The sequence below is a fragment of the Toxorhynchites rutilus genome, chromosome 1, assembly GCF_029784135.1.
Source record: "Toxorhynchites rutilus septentrionalis strain SRP chromosome 1, ASM2978413v1, whole genome shotgun sequence".
NCBI classification, from domain to species: domain Eukaryota; kingdom Metazoa; phylum Arthropoda; class Insecta; order Diptera; family Culicidae; genus Toxorhynchites; species Toxorhynchites rutilus.
In genome coordinates this window covers 166,537,242-166,554,806 of record NC_073744.1, presented here as the reverse complement: position 1 = coordinate 166,554,806, position 17,565 = coordinate 166,537,242, and the positions used below count along the sequence as shown (strand labels likewise).

At 38.9% G+C, this 17,565-nt stretch overlaps 1 non-coding gene across 1 annotated transcript; it reads left to right on the top strand.

Annotated features, from left to right (window-relative positions):
- Positions 1 to 17,148: 17,148 nt before the first annotated feature.
- Positions 17,149 to 17,287, top strand: LOC129763707 (U4 spliceosomal RNA). Its single transcript, XR_008741020.1, has one exon. It is a non-coding gene; the product is annotated as a U4 spliceosomal RNA (small nuclear RNA).
- The last annotated feature ends 278 nt before the right edge of the window (positions 17,288 to 17,565 follow it).

The window sequence follows — 17,565 nt, the reverse complement described above, 5'->3', positions numbered from 1 at the left end:
CGGCCGATTATTTCCGCAAAGGGATCCGTGAATTGCCAGAAAGATGGGAAAAAGTTGCAACTAGCGATGGGCAATACATTGAATATTAAATTTGTAACAATTTTTGCAGAATAAAGCATTAATTTTTGAAAAACAATGAATCATTACATTTTTCGTAAAGTGACCCTCCTTATATAAATCAGTCCTATGTCAAAATATATATTCTATTCCTTTAAATATAATATGCAGATATACGTCATGTAATTTCCGTTTTGGTTAGAACCCTCTGTCACTGTCGCTGCATCGCCTCACGCCAAAAGAAAAAAACAAGCATTCGTTGAGCTTGAGCTTGAGCTTGAGCTTGGGTAGACTGTACAATTCGTAGTTGCTCTCCGTGATTGACCTGAACCAACCAAATTGCACAAAGAACACACAGAATGACGCTTGGGACTAGCAAATCATTCTCGTTGTGCAATTTTCGGTGATTCGAGCTTTAAATGGTCAATAACGACGCCGGCCACATCCTTACAGCCACCAGGAAAAGGGAAGGAATGTTAGTATGATATTCGCCGTCCGAAGGCCAGAAGGGTCGCCTCTATAGCGTGGTTCCCTAGCGTTTATCATGGAAGGGATAGTTGTTAGTGGGAATGGCTAAGAAAAATCAGGATTCACGGCGGTAGGTGATGTGATTTTAAAAACGCGAACTCTCAACTATTCGGTGAAATGAGATTTGAAGGAAATATACATTCTTATCGGACCGGTCATGCATTTCGTTATTCATCGTAAGTAGATTTCGTAACGGCTGAAGATATTGAAGGGTAACCTGAAAAGGTCTCCTCTGTTCGACGGAGCGAAAACTCGAAAATGAAATGCATTGGAAGATTGAACATATTAAAGGGTGACCTGATAAGGTCTGCTCGACCTTGGATCGGACTTAATACTTGTGCCTAGTCGCACATCAATGCTCTTACATTGTAATACACGGAGATCACGGAAGTTTTCCGAATTGGGACTCTAGCATCTTGAACCTATATTTGCAAGTTATATATAAAACTGGAAAACGGAAACTTGATACCTGCGATTCAGATTTATAATAAAATGAACGAGCTGCCGCTGCTAGGGCATGTGATTGAGACCACACGACTTCCTCGAACACAAAACACTCGACATCTCCCTCTCCCACTAGTTAAACTCACACAAATAGCCAATTCACACACGATAAACACGCGACAAAAAGAAAGATACTTCGCAAAAAGAAATCGGGCGATTAACGAATGCAATCGCACTAACACACATACGGGAATATTTTTGACGTAGGATTACGCCTTTCGGGAACATATTGGGGTACAAATTGAAAATCGAAGATAGAGCATACGTGAAAATTGTCCAATTTCAAACACTTATTGATCAGTCATTTCATGATGGGTTGTTGATATTTTTGTGTTAATCTATTTCGGCACTCCATAACAATTTTATACATTGAATAAAATTATATATATCATGAAACTAACCATCGAAAAATTGGAAAATCTCAACCCCTATCCTAACGGAAATACCCACTTCTGATTGGTCGAAATTGACGACACATGCATGTACTTACAATTATTGGTCAGTTATTTCCTGATGGATTTACGAGACATTTGCATCAATCGATCTGAGTACTCCATAACAATTCATCACAATTGATAATATATTAATATCATCATCATCATATAAATAAAAATGGAGTGATGTTTGTCTGTCTGTCTGATTCTTATAGACTCGGAAACTACTGAACCGATCGACATGAAAATTGGTATGTAGGGGTTTTTGGGGCCGGGGAAGGTTTTCGTGATATTTTGAGACCCCTCCCCCCTCTCTAAGGGGGGGGCTGCCATACAAATGAAACACAAATTTCTGCATTACTCGGAAATTAACCAAGCAAACGAAACCAAAGTTGGCATGTGAAAGTTTTAGGGTGCATAAATGTTTCTATGATGGTTATACAGTCCTTCCCCCACTCAAAGGGGGGGCTGCCATACAAATGAAACACAAATTTCTGCATTACTCGAGAATTAATCAAGCAAATGAAACCAAATTTGGCATGTGGAGGTTTTAGGATGCAATAAATGTTTCTATGGTGATAAGATACTCCTTCCCCCTCTCTTAGAGGGGGCTGTTATACAAATGAAACACAATTTTTTGCATTACTCGGAAATTAATCAATCAAACGAAACCAAAGTTGGCATGTGAAAGTTTTAGGGTGCAATAAATGTTTCTATGATGGTTAGACAGTCCTTCCCCCACTCAAAAGGAGGGCTGCCATACAAATGAAACACAAATTTCTGCATTACTCGAGAATTAATCAAGCAAATGAAACCAAATTTGGCATGTGGAGGTTTTAGGATGCAATAAATGTTTCTATGGTGTTAAGATACTCCTTCCCCCTCTCTTAGAGGGGGCTGCTGTACAAATGAAACACAAATTTTTGCATTACCCGAGAATTAATCAAGCAAATTAAACCAAATTAGGCATATGGAAACTTTAGGGTGCAATGAATGTTTCTATGGTGGTTAGATACCCCTCCCCCGTCTCTTAGGGGTGGCTGCCATACAAATAAAACACAAATTTCTGCATTACTCGAGAATTAATCAAGTAAATGGGCGGGACGAAGTTTGCCGGGTTAGCTAGTATCATATAAACTAACTAGCAAACAATCACAAAAATCTCCAAACGGAAATACCTCTTTCTGATTGGTCGAAATTGAAGGTACGGAGAAATCGGCACATCAAAGTAGAGGGAACTTTTGTTCCCACCGAAGTGTATTCCCTAACAGAGACATCAAAACCAAGACGGGTCTATGGTACTAGGTGAGGCCGTTTCGTCACTAAGTTGGTTAGGGGAGCGGTATATGAAAACAGTACGGAAGAAAGCAGAAGGGGAATTATTTCCTTGAAGCATGAATGAGACAGACTGATCACGAGCGAGCTTGGGTACAAGCGTATTGTGTTTTGTTTACAAACAAAACACAGTAGACTTCCAAGATGGCTGAAGAGTGGTTTTAGCAAGTTGGCCCACCTTAGGATATACTTCTACGCGCCTTGATCAAAACCAAGCTGCCTGGGGGAAATCGGCATTGTAATTACATGAAAGTAGGGGGAGCTTTTGTTTCCACCGGCAAACCGGTCTTTTCCATTTCAAATATATTTTCTCTTATAAAATAATAACCCTTTTTTTCTGGTGAGAAAACTTGATAATTGTGTTCGATAATGATAATTATGTTATATTATATTGATGAGGTTTTTCTTTCTTTATTTCATCCACACTGGAGCCACTTCGTCCAGGGCCACAGAGGGCGGCTTTCATCATCTCATTTCACTTAGGCATCTTTTATCGTGATACGCACCATCAAATTACTAATCACCATCTTTCTATCATTATCACTCGGTTATGAACACTGGTGGAGTGAACAAACAATACCTAGGAACCAGACAAAACGGCCCTTTTCAGGGCCACCAAATCACTATCAAAGAGTTTAACAATGTAATTATTCAAACATATCCAAAACCAGCATGTAACAGATAGCCTAACGGAATCCTACGTCAACTATGCGGTCGTGTCTCGGACACAAACCTCCTGTGACTTTTATTTTTCCCTGAACAAATCACTTTTTATGTCCACATTTTCTGATAAATAATCAAGAGAATTTAGCAAACACCACCAGATTCGAATATAACCAAAACAACGAACAAAGCAAACAATTTTCAAACGGGATACAATGTAAATAACGATACCTCAGCTCCGAGCGCAAACGAACACATCCAGTCTGCACCACCGCTCGGTGCTCTCTCAGAAAAAAAAACAAGCATTCGTTATTTGAAAATTCAAAAATCCCATAAGTACAAAAAAAATAAGGAAAACGAGCCAGTAATCTAATAATAAAATAATAATAATAATAATATATTAGGTTGGGGAAAAAGGCTCGAAATAATCGAAATTGACCGGCAAATAGTCTTAGCATCGCCCAGAAGCTAAAGATCAATCCATAAATAGTTTAAAGGGGGTAGTGCACTATGGAAACTTTAGAAAAATCAAACAAATATTTATGGCTTAAAATGTTCTCCGTGATGTTTACTTTACTGTATTTTTTAACCCAGGTTTATCCGATGCTCCGTTCCGAAGTTACAAGCCAATTAGTGGAACTAAGTCTTTGTGAAAGGAGCGCGGATCTAAAATTTAAAACGTGTTTTTCTCGAAACTAAGTTTAGGTTTTAAATAGAGATTTTTGTTGAAAGAACAGCAATTTTTTATTCAAGTGACCCCCATTTTGGCAATTTTTTGAATTTCTAAAAACCACTACGTAACAATTTAGATAATTAATTTTACGTGTTGGTATAAAAATTCAGTCAGATCAGTCCACTAGATGCACTCCCTCACACAATGCCGCTCGAACTAAGCGAGCATCCTGCCCATTTCAAAGAAGCATCTCCTCCACGTTCAATTCACAGCAGAAGGCGGAATCATTATCATGAATCAGTTAATTCATCAAATATATACATCCACACCGTGATACGCAGGGAGCCTCTGTTTCGGTTTTGTTATTTGAAATGACCAACCAATTTGGTCGTGGAATTAAATGTCTGCCAAACCCCCTGCGAGTTGGCGGCGGCGGCGGCGGCGTCCGCAGAATGGGTTCTAACCAACAGCGGTAAGTCGTTTGAGATGCTTTCTTCGGTAGATTCATCCTCTCTAAGTGGCTAATGGGTGCACACAGAGACTCAAGTCATCATCATTCGACGCGATGAAATCAGGACGATGATGAGCAGTTATGTGGTTTAATATATGGACAGCCAGTAATGGGCCCAAGAGTAGCCGATGAAATGTGTTTATTCGTCCGAGTGATGATAAAATAGACGATGGATGGGCGAATTGATGATCGTGCGAATCCTAGAAAGAAATATGTGAGGAAATTGCTAACAAATTGTCGTACTTAGCCTTTTCAATGTATTATTGTTTACATTTTTCCATTGTATGAAGTAATCACTTTAATAATACGTTTAAAAAACTCAACTTCTGTTATTTCTCATATTGTTATTATATATATATATATATATATATATATATCTATATATATATATCTATATCTCACATATAAAATTCTAGTGTCACGATGTGATGTTCGTGGTCAAACTCCTCCGAAACGGCTAAACCGATTCAAATGAAATTATGCACAAATCGTTTCTTAGCCATGAGAATAGGTCGTTAACTATATTAGATACCGCTATGATACCGATTACTGTATATTTACCGTATATATACCAATTTGAGCGACACTATGCGAAAAAATCATTTTTTCTGCATAAATTGAAACATTTTTTTTGTATTTATTTAAATTTGGTTTCAGAAAAAAACATACAAACCCTAATTTTCATCCTTATAACCCCGTTTTCTTTATTTTTTTCGCGATTTTAAACGAAATGCGATAAACACAATATCCAAATAAAAAACTTAACAACATTGAGCTTCGTGTACTATTTCTGTAAAATTGACGGAATTTTGGGTGAAATAAACACACTTTTTAAGCGAAGAATATTGTTGGAAATTTGCTATACTCTTTCAAATATGTTTTGTATGTAACAAAGTGACACATTTTCTACAAGTGGGTAGTGTACAAAAATTCTGTCTGATAATGTTTTTTATATTATGGATAAAGTTTTAGCGGAAATGTAGTTCAAAAATATAAAAAAAAAAAAGTTGAGTTAGGGTCAGGACTATGTCATCAAATGTTACCAATGTAAACTTGTTTTCGGTTTGCTAATCGGACAGAGAGTAGATTGCTCCACAACTTCTGTTTTTGATTAAGGCAAGGTTGGTGCATTTCCATGGATCGATTAAATTTGAGTCGAACAGATTTCAGAATGCAAAAGCCGATTTCGTTCAAATCGTGGAATCCGATCGGCTTTCAGACCAATCGGATTCCGGAATATGGGTTAGTGTTTGATATTGTTCCCACCAAACATGGTTCATGGCCTATGCGGTGATCTGAAGCTTTTACCGCCTTGCGTTGCAGATGGAAAACACGATCACCAGGGTAGGTGAATATCCAATGTAAAAACGAAGAAACGGACAACCATTGACAAATATCAGTAACGCAGACTATGACGGACTGAAAATCGTTGGGTATTACCACATTCGCCTCAGCTGAGCAAAACGTTCAATGTTTATATTAGTGTTGAGTTTCGCTGTTCAGCGAAAAGCAGTATAAAAGTCCGTGAATAAGGCAAGCAATATGGTTGTGTTTCAAATTCAGAATATCGATGTGACTACTTCTCGTTTGAATGACAACGACGAAATAATGCGCCAACAAATTGGCCAGTATATCAACACCAATGAAGTTGTCATATCTTTGGTTTCACAATTCATGAACGGGACCCAACAGTCATGATTTTGGCTATCCATTCTGAAACCCTATTTTTCACTAACGAAACCGTAATTGAAAAAAAAAAAAATATTGATTTTCTTAATTTCATTTTAAACTTTTAGATAAAAATATATTATTTTCTTTCACTTCACATTTTATATATTAACATTATTCTTTTTTTACTTATTTACATATTTTACATCAAACACATCAGTTACGTATATGAAATACATTGATGTTATTGTTGGTGGTCATAGTCCAAAGCGCTGAATTCCTCTATATGGCATAGCTCTTATCGCCACATATTCGTTTGATCTTCATCAACGAATGGATCAAAAACGTAAAACCATTCAAACATACGTACAATATATTAGTTATTGTTTAATCTATTACCAAAATATCCACTAGAAACAATGTATTTGGCAGAACAACGTTTGCCGGGTCAGCTAGTATATGCTAGTATATATATATATATATATATATATATATATATATATATATATATATATATATATATATATATATATATATATATATATATATATATATATATATATATATATATATATATATATATATATATATATATATATATAAATATATAAATATATATATATATATATATATATATATATATATAAAATGGATTTCTGTCTGTCTGATTTTTATGGACTCGGAAACTACTGAACCGATCAACATGAAAATTGGTTTGTAGGGGTTTTTGGGGCCGAGGAAGGTTTTCGTGATAGTTTGGGACCTCTCCCCTCTCTCGAAGGGAGGGGGGGCTGCCATACAAATGAAACACAAATTTCTGCATTACTCGAGAATTGATCATGCAAATGAAACCAAATTTGGCATGTGTAGGTATAAGGGTGCAAGAAATATTTCTACTATGGTATGACACCCCTTCCTCCTCTGGAATGGAGAGGGGATCCCATAAAAATATTACGCATATTTCAACCAAATATATTCCAACCAAACATGACAATTGAAAATTTTCGGAAAACTCTGCAGGAAAAAGGGAAAATTCGGAAAATTAAATTCTCATCTGTTCTACTATTACACAGTGACAAGGGCTGTTAGTCCATTTGATGTTTGCGCTAATGAAATTGATCTTTGTTCGAAACTGGAAATGAATTTTAATGTGGTGAAACGCCTTCCTACATCCTCTTCCATCTATACCAAAAAAAGGATCGCCGGATGTGTTGATAAGAGCAGAACTCGAGGAAGGAATTTAACGATTTAGGGCTGTCTTTACTCTATCATATTTTCTGTATAAAACATTTATTCCATGTAACGGAGAACCAAACTGAAATGAGAACAATGAAGTTTGACTTCTCGCACACCGAGTGGACAAATGTGGGCTCCCATTCCAATCATAAAATCTACCAAACTGAAAATATTTTCTGTATAAAACATTTATTCAAATACCTGGGTGTATATTTTGATTCTAAATGTACCTGGGGGAGACACATTGCGTATTTGAAACAGAAATGCCAGCAAAGAATCAATTTTCTCCAAACAATAACCGGAACATGGTGGGGCGCCCATCCAGGAGACCTCATTCAGTTGTACAAAACAACGATATTATCAGTGTTAGAATATGGCAGTTTTTGCTTCCGATCAGCTGCCAGGATTCATATTCTCAAGCTGGAGAGGATACAATATCGTTGCTTGCGTATAGCCATGGGGTGTTTGCATTCGACACATACGATGAGTCTCGAAGTTTTGGCAGGAGTACCCCCGCTTACTCTTCGGTTCACAGAATTATCCTACAGATTTCTCATCCGTTGCAAGATCATGAATCCATTGGTGATTGATAACTTCGAAAATCTACTACAACTGACTCCTCAGTCAAGTTTTATGTCTTTATACCATGAGTACCTTACCCACGACGTGCACCCTTCACCAGGCATCTCCAACCAAGTTTGCTTCCCATACTTCTGCAATTCCTCTGTCATTTTTGATCTGTCCATGCGACAAAAAATCCATGGAATACCAGATCACCTACGCTCCAATGTTATTCCGTCGATATTTTCGGAAAAATATGGGAAAGTTGGATCTGATAAAATATTCTTTACTGACGGTTCATACATAAACGGGTCCACTGGCTTCGGCATCTTCAATGAAAATTCCAGTGCCTCTTTCAAACTCAAAGATCCTTGTTCCGTGTATGTCGCAGAAATGGGTGCGATATACTATGCTCTAGGGATCATTGAAACACTGCCCATCGACCATTATTTTATTTTTTCAGACAGTCTCAGCTCAATAGAGGCAATCCGCTCAATGAAGGTTGATAAACGCTCATCTTATTTCCTAACAAGAATAAGACATCTATTGAGTGTTTTGGTCGAAAAATTATTCAAGATTACCTTAGCATGGGTTCCCTCTCATTGCTCGATTCCGGGGAATGAGAAAGCGGACTCGCTAGCTAAGGTGGGCGCTTCAGAAGGCACACTTTTTGAAAGGCAAATTGCCTATAATGAATTTTTTCACATTCCTCGTCAGGACACACTCGTTAGTTGGCAGCGCATGTGGAGTGAAGATGAGTTCGGTCGTTGGTTACACACGATTATCCCTAAGGTCTCGACGAGTGCATGGTTCAAGGGATTGAATGTAGGTCGTGATTTCATTCGCGTGATATCTCGGCCTATGTCCAATCACTACAACCTAAACGCGCATCTCTATCGCATTGGGCTCGCAGCAAACAATCTTTGTGATTGTGGCGATGGCTACCACGACATCGAGCATGTTGTCTGGTCGTGTATCCGGTTCCATGCTGCTCGCTCTCAGCTCTCTAGAGCACTGAGAGCAAAAGGCAGACAATCGGATATCCCCGTCCGGGATATCTTAGGTAGCCGGGATCCTGATCTTCTGCTTCATCTATACCTGTTCCTCAGAAACGCCGATGTCAACGTTTAATGATGTTTCCTTCGTTGTGTCCCCGTTTCATATCCCTCCTATCCGATCGATAAACTTTTACTTAGTCGCGGCAATACATACACACACTCTTTACAGATGCACGGGCCGAAGGTTGTGCAGTCCACTGATTATTCAACAAGAGCCAAAGATTGTACCGCTCATGACAACTCTACACGAACTGATGATTGCGCCGGCTAGTGACCATTCTATCCTGGATTCCTCGAGTCGAGAAAGACGCACCACGCTAGATATGGGGTACAGACTAGGGAGCGTTGCTGATTAATGGTCAGCTGCATCCCAATAGGAAGTAGCCCGTGTCGGGCACACGTATAGAGCATCGAAGACTGCAACATACCAATTATGAGAACACTTGTAATACTAACCTCGAGCCAACCGCGAGTAATCGGTTACATATTACTAACATAGTTGTAAGACAAAAATTGTCAAAATATTGGACTCCCGGCCCCGTCAGGCTAACGCCACATGTGCCTTAATAAAAAATATATTTTGGAAAAAAAAAAAATGTAACGGAGAAACATGTTATTTGCAAATGGTTGAAAAATCTTGAACAAGAATTGTATCTGAAAAGAATGATGAGTTTGGTTAGAAATACTTTCTCATAACATGGAATAAATGTTTGATACCGAAAATATGATAGAATAAAGACAGCCCTAAATCAGACAATTCCTCTCTCGAGTTTTGCTCTTATCAACATATTCGGCGATCCATTTTTATTTATATAGATAGAAGACGATTTAGGAGTGCATTTTATCACATTAAAATCCATTTGCATTTTCGAACGAAGATCAATTTCCTTAGCGCAAACATTTGTGTTTCATTCGTATGGCAGCCTCCCCTTGGAGAGGGGGATGAGTCTCGAACCACCATAGAAATGTTTATCGATCTCTGAAACCTCTATATGCCAAGTTTGGTTCCATTTGCTTGAATAGTTCTCGAGTTATTCAGACGCACCCACCCCCCACCCTCCCCCTGTAGAGGAATATCCAGCTGCTCTTCTCTGGGATACTAGCGAGCAGTGTTGAAAAGGCGCAGTAATGCTATCACCACTACTGGGACGTCACAGCACCGGCTGCAGGAGTGTTTTTGTGTGCGTATAATGCTTTCCTTTGTTTGTAACAGCTATAGCATCTGTGTTGCCAGAGATTCATACTTGTCTCGTCAACATTAAACAAAGCAATGTTATGTGGATTATACTATTTTTCCTTGAATCGGGTTTTCTTTCCATAACAATGGTGTTTATTGGATTGATTAATTATGTGTGTGCGTGTGTGTGGTTATCTTCTGTGTTTGTCTGTTTTTATCTGTAGTATATGTGAAAAACGCAGGTACTTGTTCAGTTTCATATTAAATTGTTATTATAATTGTTATTAAATTTGATTTAAAATAGATTCGAGTAATTTTAACATGTTATTGTAGATACTGTTCGTCTGTAGTTATGGTAATTTATAGTTTGGTTTCACACAAATATATATGTACCACTAATATTTTTGTTTGGTATTGTATCATTTATTACCTTCTCAGGTTTCCCAAAATAACTGTTGCTACGATTCGGGTTGAAAAAGAGAATATATCGCTGGATTGATAAGGTTCTGTAGAATCCTTCTCCTTCATCCACCAAAATTCTTTTCCGTTTGTTTCCTACGTTGTGTTCACTATTTTTCTATAACTTCACTTTCTAGCTTTTCTTTCGCTTTTATTTCCATATTCCAAAACACGTCCGATTCTGTTGAATGTTTGTTTGCAAATTGGTTAATTCTAGCAAATGTCAGTACAAAGCAGCGGCGAAAATGCAATGTTGCCAGACACGCTGTTTTTTTATCCCTAAAATCGGTCGAAATTAATTTTGCTGCATGGGCGTGCAAACGCTTGCATAGTATATCATCAACAGGTTCAGAGGAATTATATCGGTTACCTTCTCAGGTTTCCTAAAATTACTCTCAGTCGCCAGGACTGGATTTCCATACAGAATACTCGATTATTAACGGAGTTTATCGACGATCCAATTGGTTCAAAAGAGTTCTATTGGTTACCTTCTCAGGTTTCCCTAAAATAACTCTTCTAGTCTTCTCAATTGAGCTTAAATAAACACTACACTCTGTCCACCTTCTATTAAACATGGTGATGATCTTGCTGCTTTGTGTCATTGTAAACAAACAATGCTTCAACTTATATTTTAGTGTGTAGGTATTGGTGACTAACATACACTGCATGATTTTCATATGTGTGTGTGTGCAAGCACTGAGCGTAAACGAATGTTTTCGTATTTTTCAACTGTCATGTTTCTATGAGACCAGTTACATTTTCCGTTGTTTTGATCAATAAATCTGGAAATGCCGAAGGGAAATGTGCTCACGGAGAGAGAAGAAAGACGAATCGATGCATTTAACCAAGAAAATGTTGATATCAAAGAAATTGCTCGTCGAGCTGGGCAATCCCATCCAGTAGTGCTCAATTTTTTGGTGAATCCTCAAGGATACGGTAAGAAGAAGAGAGCTCCACGTAAATCGAAGCTCTCTGACCGGGATTAGCGGGAAATAGTTAGTACAGCTTCGAATACCTCAAAATCACTTATGCAAATGAAGCAATATTTCGACTTCTCAACTACTCGGGTGACAATTTGTCAAATTTTGGTAAAAATTCTCACATAAAGAGGGTTTAAATCGTTAAAGCTCCTCATTTTACACCATCTCACATCGGGAGTTGTCTGAGTTTTACCAAAGTTCACAAAATAACTATTGCTACGATTCGGGTTGAAAAAGAGAATATATCGCTGGATTGATAAGGTTCTGTAGAATCCTTCTCCTTCATCCACCAAAATTCTTTTCCGTTTGTTTCCTACGTTGTGTTTACTATTTTTCTATAACTTCACTTTCTAGCTTTTCTTTCGCTTTTATTTTCATATTCCAAAACACGTCCGATTCTGTTGAATGTTTGTTTGCAAATTGGTTAATTCTAGCAAATGTCAGTACAAAGCAGCGGCGAAAATGCAATGTTGCCAGACACGCTGTTTTTTTATCCCTAAAATCGGTCGAAATTAATTTTGCTGCATGGGCGTGCAAACGCTTGCATAGTATATCATCAACAGGTTCAGAGGAATTATATCGGTTACCTTCTCAGGTTTCCTAAAATTACTCTCAGTCGCCAGGACTGGATTTCCATACAGAATACTCGATTATTAACGGAGTTTATCGACGATCCAATTGGTTCAAAAGAGTTCTATTGGTTACCTTCTCAGGTTTCCCTAAAATAACTCTTCTAGTCTTCTCAATTGAGCTTAAATAAACACTACACTCTGTCCACCTTCTATTAAACATGGTGATGATCTTGCTGCTTTGTGTCATTGTAAACAAACAATGCTTCAACTTATATTTTAGTGTGTAGGTATTGGTGACTAACATACACTGCATGATTTTCATATGTGTGTGTGCAAGCACTGAGCGTAAACGAATGTTTTTGTATTCTTCAATTGTCAAGTTTCTATAAGACCAGTTACATTTTTCTGTTGTTTTGATCAATAAATCTGGAAATGCCGAAGGGAAATGTGCTCACGGAGAGAGAAGAAAGACGAATCGATGCATTTAACCAAGAAAATGTTGATATCAAAGAAATTGCTCGTCGAGCTGGGCAATCCCATCCAGTAGTGCTCAATTTTTTGGTGAATCCTCAAGGATACGGTAAGAAGAAGAGAGCTCCACGTAAATCGAAGCTCTCTGACCGGAATTAGCGGGAAATAGTTAGTACAGCTTCGAATACCTCAAAATCACTTATGCAAATGAAGCAATATTTCGACTTCTCAACTACTCGGGTGACAATTTGTCAAATTTTGGTAAAAATTCTCACATAAAGAGGGTTTAAATCGTTAAAGCTCCTCATTTTACACCATCTCACATCGGGAGTCGTCTGAGTTTTGCCAAAGTTCACATGAACCGACAGTGGGCCATGGCATGTTGGACAAAGAATGTTCCCAAAAGAATACATTTTGCTATATACCATAACGAAAATTCTTCAATGTATAGGCTGTATAGGATTAAGGACCAAAAACTTTTTTTTTTGCCTGGCCGGCTCGCTCTCCAAGCTTGAATCATGTTGAAAAACTTAGGGGAGATCTTTGTACGCAGAATATACATTGAGGGAAAACAGTACACCACGATAGAAGAGCTCAAGGTCGCAATTGCGGAAAAATGGAAAAATATCGAGAAATCCGTTCAACAGAATTTGGTAAATAGTATTCCAACACGAATTTTCAAGGTCATTAGTCGAAATGGCAAGGTTGACATGTAAATCAGCCAATCGTTTTGAATTTTCCATTGATAATACTTTTGAATTTTTAAGTGGTCTTATAGAAACTGGACAGCTGAAATTATCGTATTTAAGCACAATAATTAAACAAACAACTCTTTTGAACGAAATTGACGTTAAATATACTTTATTCTAAACATTCAACAATGCATGAATGTATCTTACTGAAATTCTAACTGTTTGTGTTGCAACGAAATAGAATCAGGTTGGTCTTATAGAAGTTGGACAGAGTGTACGCGCGTTGGATAAGAGAATATATCATCGGTTCGATGAGGTTTGGAGGAATTTTCTCGATTACCTTCTCAGATTTCCCAAAAATAACTCTCTGTTGCCACGATTGAGGTTGAAAAAGAGAAGATATCGCTGGTTTGATAAGGTTCGAAGGAGTTATATCGGTTACATTCTCAGGTTTCCCAAAATAACTCTCAGCCGCCAGGATTGGATTTCCATACAGAATACTCGATTATTAACAGAGTTTATCGACGATCAGATTGGTTTTGAAGACTCGTTTTTAGAATCACATCACTTACCGCAGGGAATCCTGATTTTGCTTAACCATTCCCACTAACAACTATCCCTTCCATGATAAACGTTAGGGAACCACGCTATAGAGGCGACTCTTCTGGCCTTCGGGCAGCGAATATCATACTAACATTCCTTTCCTTCCCCTGGTGACTGCAAGTACGTGGCCGGTATCGTTATTGAGCATTAAAAACTCGAACCACCGAAAATTGCACAACGAGAATGATTTGCTAGCGTCATTCTGTGTGTTCTTTGTGCAATTTGGTTGGTTCAGGTCAATCACGGAGAGCAACTACGAATTGTACAGTCTACCCAAGCTCAAGCTCAAACTAGTTTTTATGTTCTAAATTTTACATCAAAATTATCTTCGTACGACTTTTCGAGCTTCTGTAGACCAATATTATGCGATGCAGAATTTGTCAATATCTTAATCCTAGTCAAAGTTATCGATGGGCTTTCATCAAAAACACGAGATTTCAATTTTAATTTACTCAAATACAAAAAAAAATTGAGAGTTTTGAAAATCTCACATTGTGTAGAGTGAAATATTTTCTTTCAATTGCCGTCAATAAACAATTTTCATGTTTACCTCAGAAAGAATGACAAACAAATGAAGAGAGCGTATTTTTTGGGAAGAAATATTGATAACTTCGAGCAGTGTTGAGATATTGACAAGTTCTGCATCGCAAAATGTTTGTATTGGTTAGCACTGAAATACTTTTGGACAATTTGCAGATATAACGTCAGTTATGTCCGACATTTCTCGGACATAACTGACGTCAGAGCCTATCGAGGCGCTAACATCGACTCGGACCACTACCTAGTGATGGTTAAGATGCGCCCAAAACTCTCCGTTGTGAACAACATTCGGTACCGATGCCCGCGACGGTATAATCTTACGCGACTGAAACAAGCAGATGTCGCCGAAAACTACGACATCTGCGCTGCCAGAAGAGGAACAAATTAATCAAGCTCCTCTTGAGGACTGTTGGAGCATGATTAAAACAGCCATAAACAGCGTAGCGGAGAACATCCTAGGACAAGTGAAACAAAGACGACGGTACGTGTGCTTCGTTGATGAGTGTCAGCAAGTGTTACAGGAGAAGAACGCTGCGCGGGAGCTCATGCTGCGTCAAGCTACCCGTCAGAACGTGGAACGATATGGACAGAAGCGGAGAGACCAAACCCAACTCTTCCGGGAAAACAGCGGCACCGTTCTCATGAGACGCGAAAGTTCTACCAGAAACTCAATGCATCCCGAAAAGGCTTCGTGCCGCGAGCAGAAATGTGTCGGAATAAGGATGGTATACTGACGAATGAATGTGATGTGACCGAAAGGTGGAGGCAGCACTTCGATGAACACCTGAATGGCGTACAGGCAGAGAACCAAAATGACGATGGAAGCGATTACGTTGATGTTGAAGATGTACCACCCCCAACGATAGGTGAAGTAAGGAATGTTATTAAACAGTTGAAGAACAACAAATCAACTGGCAAAGATGGCATCGGAGCGGAACTTATCAAGATGGGCCCGGAAAAATTGGTTAGTTATCTGTATCGTCTGATTGTCAGAATTTGGGAAACACACTACCGCAACTACCGCAGGAGTGGAAAGATGGGGTTATTTGCCCTATATTCAAGAAAGGGGACAAACTAGACTGTGAAAATTTTCGTGCAATCACCGTCCTGAATGCCGCCTACAAAGTGCTTTCCCAAATCATCTTCCGTCGTCTATCGCCACTGACAAACAGATTCGTGGGAGGTTATCAGGCCGGCTTCATCGAAGGTCGGTCTACTACTGACCAAATCTTCACCTTGCGGCAGATTCTCCAGAAATGCCGTGAGTACAGAGTCCCCACGCACCATCTATTCATCGACTTTGAAGCCGCATATGATTCAATGACACGGAAAGAGCTATGGAGAATCATGGACGAAAACGGCTTCCCCGTGAAGCTGACTAGACTGATTAAGGCTACGATGGATGGAATACAGTGCTGTGTGCGAATTTCGGGTGGATTATCTGATCCATTTGAGTCCCGCAGGGGGCTTCGACAAGGTGATGGTCTCTCTTGCCTACTGTTCAACATCGCGCTAGAGGGTGTTATGAGACGAGCGGCGTTTAACTTGCGTGGTACGATTTTCAATAGATCCAGTCAATTAATCTGCTTCGTTGATGACGTAGACATTGTCGGCAGAACATTTGAGACGGTAGCTGAACATTACACCAGACTTAAGCACGAAGCAGAGAGAATTGGACTGAAAATCAATGCGTCTAAAACCAAATACATGCTGGCTTTCGGATCCGAGCACGACAGGATCCGATTAGGTAGTAGTGTAATGATCGACGGCGATGAGTTCGAGGTAGTGGACCAATTTGTCTACCTTGGCTCAATGGTAACGTCTGACAATGATACCAGCCGCGAGATCCGGTGACGCATCATCAATGGGAGTCGTACCTACTATAGTCTCCACAAACACTTAAGGTCAAACAGACTTAGCAGTCGTGCGAAATGTTCCCTGAACAAACCGGTTGTCCTCTACGGGCAAGAGACGTGGACAACACTCGAAGAGGACCTGGGAGCACTCGGAGTCTTTGGACGGCGGGAGTTGAGAACCATCTTCGGCGGTGTACAGGAGGACGGCGTGGGGAGGCACGAGCTCACGCGACTCACCGACGAACCCAGTATCCAAAAAGTGATCAAAGCTGGAAGGATACGCTGGGCAGGACATGTTGCAAGAATGTCGGACAACTATCCTGCAAAAAAGGTGTTCATCGGGAATCCGGCTGGTACGAGACGACGAGGAGCACAACGAGCAAGGTGGTTAGACCAAGTGGAGCATGACATGGTGAGGACGGGGTGCCCGCGGAATTGGAGGGAGATAGCCACGAACCGAGTTAATTGGAGAAAAATTGTGAGTCAGGCCATGTTGAAAAGACGTTAAGCAAAAAATAAATAAATAAATGAACGAATATTAAATTTTTCGTTAAGAATAAATATCCTATTAGGTTTGCGCATTGAAGATATCGTAACCAATAAGGTTTTACTGAGGTGCGATTATTGCTAGTTGAAAAAAAAATCCTATTTAATAGTGTATCTTGTATTCTACAAGGAATATGGAACAGTTTTTTTTTCTGATAACGGTTTATATTATAATAAATAGATTTTTGTAAGCGTATTTAGATAATTCTAATAATGACCGAGTAAGGGTAGGAGTTACATACAATCAGTAATCAATTATTTTCATTGAGATTGAGAACAAACTTAGAACTGTCTTCAGGGATGGTAGTCTGAGAAGGGGTACACTTACTTCATTACAAATCGAAATTATTATGATCGGCGACACGTTCACTAATTTGAAGACTCATCAACTGTTAGACTTGGTGGAGAAGTGCGTTGGGCTTTTATATATTCGAGGTATCT